The 10,275-nt window shown below is 36.5% G+C and overlaps 1 long non-coding RNA gene across 1 annotated transcript; it reads left to right on the top strand.

The window, feature by feature from the left end:
• Nucleotides 1–1,212: 1,212 nt before the first annotated feature.
• On the top strand, nt 1,213–3,123 carry LOC107858992. Its single transcript, XR_001671287.2, has 3 exons — nt 1,213–1,925; nt 2,406–2,488; nt 2,673–3,123. It is a non-coding gene; the product is annotated as an uncharacterized LOC107858992 (long non-coding RNA).
• Nucleotides 3,124–10,275: the final 7,152 nt, after the last annotated feature.

Raw genomic sequence — 10,275 nt, 5'->3', positions numbered from 1 at the left:
TCGATACCGCACCACTGGTAAGGACAATCTGTGAGTAACCCTCGTATAATAAGTAACTCTAGTGAGAACGGTGGGAACCCTTATATAACAGGTTAATCCACCTCATCTACCCTCATATAGCAGGCTATGATGTCTCAACCTACGCTGGCTATGTAGTTCTGGAAAGCAAGGATTGTTTCTAAGAATCACACCCTTAAATAACAGGTGATTTCCCATCCTTGGGTTCACTCGGTGCTAATTCCTACTCCCATCTGAATAGACACTGAACATGGATTACTGAACTAAATTAAATGAATTCCTTTGATTGACAGAATAGTACTAAGATTACTTGATTACTAAGCTTTCCTGAGTCACATGACTGACTGAATTCTATGGATTATGGCTTGATTGAGAATATCGTGAATACATGACACTAACTCTAGGTACACAACTATATTTTTTGGGTACAAGTACCTCCAGGACTCAATGGAAGAAAACTGACAAAGTACGACTTTCTTGAATACATGATCACATCAACAGTTCATAATATAATAAGTTGGAGAATTCATAAAGTACAAGTTCTAAAGCACCACAATGGACACACATATATCCATAATTCATTGACTAAGACATCTCATCAAACACTTGACATGCATGAACTTGTACATGAATGGGGATTTCATATTATTATACTAGTATGGCACTTTTCCTTTACATAGGAATTTAATCAAACACATGGGGAGCATACCTTGATTATACATTCATCAACACTTTTAATAATCATGGATATAATCATGGATACATCAATCAACTTGTAAATTGAACGGGGTTTATCTTAATTATTATGCAAATCTTCATATACTAGGGCCAATCATTGGAATATGTGATTTAAAACATGATTTAAAACCACACAACATCATGAACATGAATTTCAATTCAATTTAAATCATGAACATTCACAAATACCCAAATCTTGAATTTTGAAAAGAGATTCTTGAGCTTCATGGGTGAAAGAGACCCATGAATCAACACCTGACATACCTGGGTTGTGAGTTTCTTGAAGTTCTTGGACTTGAAGAATGAATCTCTTGGTTTCTTGAAGAAGGATTTGAATCTTGTTTCTTGGGGATTATTTTTGAGAGAAAACCCTAATTTGATGTTGTGAATGAATAATGGACTTATAAGCCTTGGTCTGATATAATTAGTGGTTAAAACGGGTGAAAAAGACTCAAATACCCTTTTAAAAATGACTTTAAAATAACTGAATGAGGTGTGAGACAGTGGGTGCGATGGTCCATCTCTAGGTCGATGGTCCGTCGGTCCTGACCATCGCACCTGGGCAGAATAGGGGTTCCCTGCCTCCCTTGCGACGGCATTGGGAGATGGTGTGTCGCTAGCTCGACGGTCCATCGAACTGGGCCATCGCTCTTAGTCAGACCGTGGTCTTACTACCTTACTGCGATGGCATGGGCGACAGTCCGTCGCTAGCTCGACGGTTGTACCTGGGCAGTTTGACTGCTTTCTGTATTTCGGCCATAACTTTCTCTTCCGATGTTGGATTTTGACGAAATTGGTATCTTTGAAAAGCTAATTTAATTTCTCACATGACGAAAAGTGAAAATATTAAAAATTTCACGTATACAAAAGAAATGGATTCATCCCTCAAAATAAGTTCTAACATTCTTGGAACGATTTTAAGCTAGGCAGAAGTATGGGGTATTACAGAATTTTATTGGGATATAGGTATTTATTTGTGTTGCAAAGGATGCTGGTCAAGTGATTTGACAGGGGAATAGTGAAGCATGTTGTCGTTACTAAGCTCTCTAATTCTTTCTCAACTAATGGTGTCCTGGATACTCAAGTTGGTTTCATGTGTTTCCTTTATCTAGGGTTGTGTAAGATCTGCAAATACTACCCTCCCCGGACCTCAGTTGTGGCTGTACCAGGTATGTTGTGGTTGTTGTATGGTAATTGCAATAACTTACATGTGTTCTACATGACACATCTTTTTTTCTATATTTAAAATAACGGAAGAAGAAAGTAAATCAGGTAGATAAATCAGCTCCACCCTCTCAACCAGGTAGAGACCAGAAGGTATTGTATGCCAACTGTAAACAACATAGAGTTTGCTATTTGAAATAAACCAAGGAATATGTAAATCAAAACACGAACAAGTACAAAAGACTGGTGATCAATGTTAAGTTGTTGATCATCGTGATTTTTGGGTGAAGGATAGCAAAGAAAAGGCAGGAGAATTGGAAAGCCAGCAGTTTGTACCAATGTAGCAATCCATCTGCTTTGTCCAACTTGTTCATAGTATACCCTGCCCAACAGAGTGCCCAAGAGTAAATAATGTAAAGATAAATACTTGAAGCCATAGTATGACTTTACTTGATTGAAGGTTGTTTTTTTTTTTGCATTTTCAGATAATTCTGCTCCTTGTGCTTCGTCAGCTATCGAGTGAAACAGGCCAACACAATAACAAAGAGATTTCAATCAACATTAACTTGTAATTCTTGTAAACACTTGTATCTCTATATACTTTCTTCAACATCTGGTAATTTTGCCCAGTTGTGATGACAAATACGAGCCCGTCTCATTTGGTTTTTTGTATTTTATTATTTTTGTCTAGATATTTGTGTTTTGCTTTTCTCTGAAATTTTTTATGGTTGGTATTTTCTTTTTTCTTGAAGGTACTCCAAAACTTTTTCTTGTGATTTTTGAAATGGTAAAAAGTTTGATTACCAAGATAGCTCCTGCCTCCTGGTAACAGGAACTGATGATTTCATGAGCTTGTGATTATTTTTAAAATTCATAAATACTATCAATAATTTTTGGATTGTGTATGATGTATTTTTTGGTATTACACCAGCTATTACCAAGATGTATCTGAAAGTATTTTTGTAATATTTTATCTATATCATACATGTACATGAAAATGTCATATTCCCCATGTTACTTTACACTTTATCAAGTAAATTGATTGTCTTAGACTTTATCTTCATTACCAGTACAAACACTGTAATAGAAAATTGTAAAAGTTACCTAACTCTCAATCCTTTTAGAGATAATTATTCTCTATCTCAATTTATTTTTCATAATTATCAAAAATTTCTGATTTAATACATACGAATATATCACATTCTTCCGAATACATCACATTTTTTGGATATGTTAATTTTTACATGAATATATTGCTTACTTTTACACAAATATATTTTATTCTTCCGTGATGAATTTAAGCTTATAAGTAAAAAATCATATCAAAATCTAATGTGTTGGGCCATGCTCAGCACGACCAATACCTATCTAGTTGTTATTAAATATAATTTATCACTCAATACATTAAATTTAAGAGTAATATAATAAAATTATTCTATTATTTTTTATTTTTTAACTTATGTGTCAAATTAATAATCAACAAATATTATTAAACGGTTGAACGAGAGAATCATTACATACAATATGCCCCATCTAACTGTGTTCGAAATAATTAATCTTTTTAATTACTACTAGACGTCTTGGAGGATAAACATAGATCCCCACTGTATGTTACTTAAAGTCAACCATTTAACACAGATAACCAATCTCCTTAATTACCTATTTTCTTCCTTCAATAATACTTATTTATCATAAATTTTGACAAAATTTTAATTCCATTTTTTTACATGGCATATCTAAGATTACAAGATTAAAGAGTATTTTGATACATTTGACATAATTTTAATTTAAAATCATAAAATTTAAAAGTTTTAATTCTTTGTTTTCTTAAATTCTATGTCAAGTCAAAATAGGTCTTCCTTCTTTAGACACAGGGAGTAATAAATTAACGCCTCAAAAAATACATTGAGTGGTAATAGTATTTAATAGTAAGGGTAAAATAGATAGAAAATGATAACTATCCATTGATTTTTTAAATATAAGTATTGTTAAAAATCTATTTTTAATACAGTGGACAAGTATTTTTGGACGCAAGGAATAATAGACCTGTTGATTGATAAATATAGATCTCTAATCTGTAATTGAATTCAACCATTTAACAAAATAATTAATCTCTTTAATTACTACTCTCTTTGTCTTTCTTATTTTGTCTATTATATCGAAAATAGATGTAAAACGATATTTATTCAATTTGAATAATTAATGAATAATTTAACTATCTTTATCCATTTGGAAAAGGGCCTAAAATGCCCTTCAATTATGTGAAATAGTGCAAAAACGTCATCCGTCAATCTATTGGGCCTAAAATATTATTCCTGTCTACCTATTGGGCCTAAAATATGCTTTTCATCTACCTATTGGGACTATTTTGCCTTTTTACTTAACAAATTAATTTAAAATGATGAAAAATTAATTTGTACACTATTTATTTGGTTAATGTAGTTCTCCAAAGAAGAGAAAGGAAAGCCTCAAGTTTATCTAAATCTGAGTTCAATACCATCTGTCTAGTTATGAACTATAATGTAAAAGTTCATTACTGCAAAACAGTTACAAGGGTTTCATACTGCTAAATCGTCGTGCTTTTCATTATTTGCATGTTAATAAATATTAGTTAGATGAAACAGAAAGTCGCGATCTCACTACAAGTTTGTGCGGCAGAATTTGAGAATACTGTGTGCTAAGCTTAATTGTTAGGTTATTAGTTTATCAGTGGTTGAAAATATGCAATACGTACTAAAACATTTTCATAGAAACATATGAGAATAAGCAAAATTGAGGTTGAGAGGTATACATAGGGAAGCTCTCTTGTTCACATCCTGATATGACTTACAAACAGAATTAAAATAATTAAACATAGTATCTCAGTCACCCACAACCTTGCATCTAAAAATACAAAAAAATGACGAGCAAAAGACTACAAATGGCATTATACGTTTTATCTTAAAGCTGATCCAGAAAGCATAGTCGTAGAATAATATCTAAACTAAGAGGTCATTTGATAGGAGGAATAAGGATAACTAATTTCAGGCTTAATTTAGAAGATGAGCTTATCCCATGTTTGATTGAGACAAAATGAATAGAATAACTCATCCCGAAATTGTAGTGTTTTTCTTATCCCACCTTGAGGATGCGATTAATAATCTTGAGATATCAGCGGATCGAGTTATTAGGTTTGGGTGGGTTGGAATTTTACGGAAAAGTTAATTATTTTAATTAAGTATTAGTTGGCAAATTAAAAAATTACGTCATTAATGAATTAGGGCTAAATTGATTTGTTAAATAAAAGGGAAAAATAGCCCTAATAGATAGATGAAAAGGGTTATTCAGGCCCAATAGGTAGATGAAAAGGGAATTTTAGACCCTTTTTCGTTATTCATTTAATCATTAGTTATTAATTACTACCATTACCTAATTGTCGACACGCAGATCAATGCGCCGCATCATTGGCATCGACACAATAGCCAACGCACCGCGTCAAATCCACATCAGTTCACTAAAAATTGCCACTAGGTTCCAAGGAAAATATTGACCGACGCAATGGCCGATGCGCCACGCCGAGATCGCGTCGATGCACTATTTTGGATTCTCAAATGTGGTTCAAACCAGGTCTGAAAAATTTAAAACTCGTTCGAGAATACCTACTGACATTCCTGATCATAAATCAATCTAAAGATCGATACTTGAAGGTCATGAGAGTCGTGAAATAGAGTTGCCAACTTACGAAGGCCAAAATAATACTGTCTGAATACTTAGCTAGAATTTTTTAAGTCTGGGACCCCTTAGCAAGATTAAAGACTGTGTTGAGCTTAGGATTTTACAGGGTCTTATAACATCTCCCCCTTGGGAATATTCATCCTCGAATGAGACTGATTAAATTGAGAATACTGATAGACTAGACTTAGACACTAAACATGCATAACTGAAGCATGATTTCATGACTGAAATTATTGATCTACTGAATTGTCATACTGAACATGCATATCTGATGCATAAGTGTATAGTTAAACATGATCCATGAATGCATGATTGTGATTACTAATAAGCTGAGTTTATATACTGAACATGCATGTCTGATGCATGAGTACATGACTGAATTGATTCATGAATGCATGTCTGAGTATGCAATGTTAATTGATACCAAGTTGGTATCTATATCTAAACATGAGACTGAGTAGTTCAAAGGGAAAACATTTACCTTGGGCTGAGTCTGAGTGTACAGAGAAGAGGTGGGGATACTTTGTCCGCATATTTACTTCTGCCTCCCAAGTAGCTCCCTCAACGGACTGATTCCACCAAAGAACTTTGACTAGAGGGATTTCTTTGTTCCTCAGTCTGCGACTCTAATAATCAAGAATTTCAACTGGGATCTCTTCATAAGAGAGGCTATTCTGGATATTTATGCCCTCTATAGAGACTACGACTGCTGGGTCACCTATGCATTTCTTAAGCAAGGAGACATGGAACACTGGATGTACTGAAGCTAAGTCCGAAGACAACTCAAGCTCGTACGCGCCCTTTCCGAAACGGCTAAGAATTCAGTAAGGACTGACATATCGAGGACTGAGTTTCCCCTTCTTGCCAAACCTTTTCACTCCTTTGATAGGAGATATTTTCGAATACACAAATTTTCCAATCTCAAACTCGAGATCCTTTCTACGCACATCTGCGTACGATTTCTGTCGGTACTAAGTTGTCTTAAGCCTTTCCCTGATCAACTGAACTTTCTCTAAGGTATCAAATACCAAGTCAGGCCCTACCACTGCGGTCTCACCAACTTCAAACCAACCAATGAGAGATATACACCTCCTTCCATAAAGCACCTCAAATAGAGCCATTTGAATGCTAGAATGATAACTGTTGTTATATGCGAATTCAATCAAAGACAAGTGGTCATCCCAACTACCTTTAAAGTCTATTGTACACCCTCACAACATATCTTCTAAAGTATGAATGGTCCTTTCTAATTGACCATCTATATGAGGATGAAAGGCTATATTGAGATGAACTTGGGTAGAAAAGACCCTTTTGGAATGCCTTCCAGAAATAAGAGGTGAACTGGGTAACTCTATCTGAGATAATGGACAACAAAATATCGTGCAATCTGACCAACTCCCTGATATAGAGTTTGGCGTAATCCTCAATTGAATAAGAGGTATGGACTGGTAGGAAATAAATTGATTTGATTATCCTGTCTATAATGACCCAACTGAATCATGCTGGTGACAAGTATGAGGCAAACCCATCACAAAGTCTATGTTCACTTCTTCCCACTTCTAGGTGGCAATACTGAACTTCTGCATGAACCTACTTGGCTTATGATGTTCTATATTAACCTCCTGACATGTTGAGCACTTAGCCACAAACTCTTCAATGTCTCTCTTCATCCCACTCCACCAATAGATCTCCCACAAATCACAGTACATCTTAGTGACCTCTGGATGAATAGAGTAGCGTGCACCATGCGCTTCTTCAAGAATTTATTGTCTCAAAGTATCTACACCTGGTACGCATAGCCAACCCTGGCAGCGCAACATACCATCTCCTCCTTGGGAGAAAACCTTTACTTTCTGATCTCTGACTGATTCGTTTAACTTAGCTAGACTGGGATCCTTATCCTGATTTTTCTTTAACTCTTAAACTAAGGATGATTCTAAACTACTTTGCACCCATACACTACCTTCTAATGAATCGACTAAGCGAACACTTAGTCGGGCAAGCTGATGAACTTCTAAACTAACTTCTTCTAACCATCCTCTACATGAGCAACACTACCCATAGATATTCTAGTGATAGCATTAGCCACTACAATGGCTTTACCCGGATGATACAGGACATTATGAAGTAGTCTTTCAACAACTTCAAACACCTTCTCTAATAAAGGTTTAGGTCTTTCTGAGAGAACACATACTGCAGGCTCTTATGGTCTGTGAACACATCAAAGTGCACACTATACAAATAGTGCCTTCAAATCTTTAAGGAAAATACTACTGCTGCTAACTCAAGATCATGAGTAGGATAGTTTTTTTCATGGGGCTTAAGCTGTCTAGAGGCGTAGGCTATGGCTATACCTCACTGCATCAAAACACACCCCAAACTGATTATGGAGGCATCACAATATACCACAAACCCATCTAAACCATCTGGTAGGGTCAAAACTGGACCTGTAGTGTGTCGAGTCTTCAAATCCTAAAAACTCTTTTCACAAGAATCTGACCACTGGAATTTGACTTTTTTTTGAGTCAATCTGGACATAGGGGATGAAATAGATGAAAATCCCTTAACAAATCATCGGTAATAGCTAGCTAAGCCCAAGAAACTCCTGATATCTTTTGGAGAGATGGGACTAGGCTAGTTTCTCACTGCTTCAGTTTTTTGGGGATCAGCTCTAATTCCATCACTGGAAATGATATGGCCAAGAAAGGCTATTGACCTTAGCCAAAATTAGCACTTACTGAATTTGGCGAATAACTGATGGTTTCTGAGAGTCTGTAATACTATTTTGAGATGGTTTGTATGATCATGCTCACTGCGGGAGTAGACAAGAATGTCATCTATGAAGACTATAATGAACATGTCCAAGTACTTCTTGAACACATAGTTCATCAAGTCCATGAAGGTAGTAGAGGCATTGGTAAGATCAAAAGACATGACTAAGAATTCAAAGTGACCACACCGAGTTCTAAAAGCTGTCTTTGGGATGTCACATTCTCTGACTCTGAGCTGATGATAGCCTGATCTGAGGTCTATCTTAGAAAAGTAACTGGTACCCTGAAGTTGGTTAAACAAGTAATCGATTCTAGGAAGTGAATACTTGTTCTTGATCGTGACTTTATTTAGCTGACGGTAGTCAATAGACATTCTGAGAGAACTATCTTTCTTACGCATGAATAAAACTGGTGTGCCCCATGGGGACACGCTGGGTCTGATAAATCCCTTATCTAGGCGGTTTTTTAATTGTTCTTCCATTTTTTTGAGTTCTACTGGAGCCATCCTATGTGGAAAAATAGATATGGGCTGAGTGTCTAGAAGATGGTTTATTTCGAAGTCGATTTCTCTTTTGAGAGGAACTCCGAGAGTAGGGGTTTCTAAACTAGAGTCCTGGACTTGAACGAGATGGTAGACATATCCCTTAGATATCATTTTTCTAGCCCGAAGGTAAGAAATAAGTTGACCCGTAAGTGCTGAAGTACTACCCCTCCACTTAAGGAAGGTTCATTCGGAAACTAAAACTGGACAATTCTATTTTTGCAGTCGACTGAGGAATAGCAAGAATGAAGCCAATCCATGCAGAGAATGACATCAAAATCAGTCATCTCTAATTCGACTAAGTCCGCTGAAGTGACTTTCTAAAATATCATAACCGAAAAGTTCCTGTATACCCATTGGGCTATGATAGATTTACCCACTGGGGTAGAGAATGAGAAAAGATCTGCTAGAATTTCATGATTGACTCCAAAATCGACGGCTATAAATGGATTAACAAAGGTAAACGAAGCTCCTGGATCTAGCAAAGCATAAATATGTAAATAAAAAACTTGTAACGTACCAGTGACCACATCAGGAGAACTTTCCTGATCCTGTTGGGACTGAAGAGCATAGAGTCTGTTAGAGCACTGCCTACTGATGGCACTGGAAGCGACACTCTACTTATTCGAGCGATCAAACTGAGCTGGGGGATGGTTATACCAATCATGAGAACCTGACTGGGATAATATGTGACTCTGTGGCCTGGCTTTCCACACTTGAAATACACATCACTGCCCACTCTGTAGATACCTTGGTGATTTCTGCCACATTTCTGACAAAGGAGATTGGTTCGAGCGCTGCTGACACTACCCTGGGGTTTAGGGCATGGTGCTTTATCTCTACTGACGGAGGACAGAGCTGGAAATAAGAATTTCATGTGGAACTAAGAACGGTTCCCACCCTCTGACTTAGGCTGAGCAAAGTTAAAGCTACTAATTTTTGCTCTCTTATTCTCCCTCTCCTTCTTTCTATTATTAGCCTCCTGTATCTGCTGAGCATGGACCATGAGCCTGGATATGTCCATCTCTTTAATCAACATCTTAGATCTGCTACCACATGAGGAGCGTATCTGGCTAATTGAGTAAACTTGAAAGAATACTCTTTCACTGTCATGTTTTCCTGCTTTATATTTATGAAGTCCAAAACCTTCGCTTCCCTCAAATCCACTGGGAAGAGCCTATCCAGAAAAGCAGTGGCAAACTCCTCCCATTCTATGGGCTCTGCATCTGCAGCCCTTTCTGTTTTCTACTGTTTGAACCATGAGTGGGCCACATCCTGCAACTGATTGCGGCCAACTTAGCACTCTCAACATCAGTCACTCCCATAATA

Source organism: Capsicum annuum, chromosome 2 (genome assembly GCF_002878395.1).
Source record: "Capsicum annuum cultivar UCD-10X-F1 chromosome 2, UCD10Xv1.1, whole genome shotgun sequence".
Lineage (NCBI taxonomy): Eukaryota > Viridiplantae > Streptophyta > Magnoliopsida > Solanales > Solanaceae > Capsicum > Capsicum annuum.
Note: the sequence above shows the minus strand (reverse complement) of the source record. Positions and strands in the feature narration are given on the sequence as shown.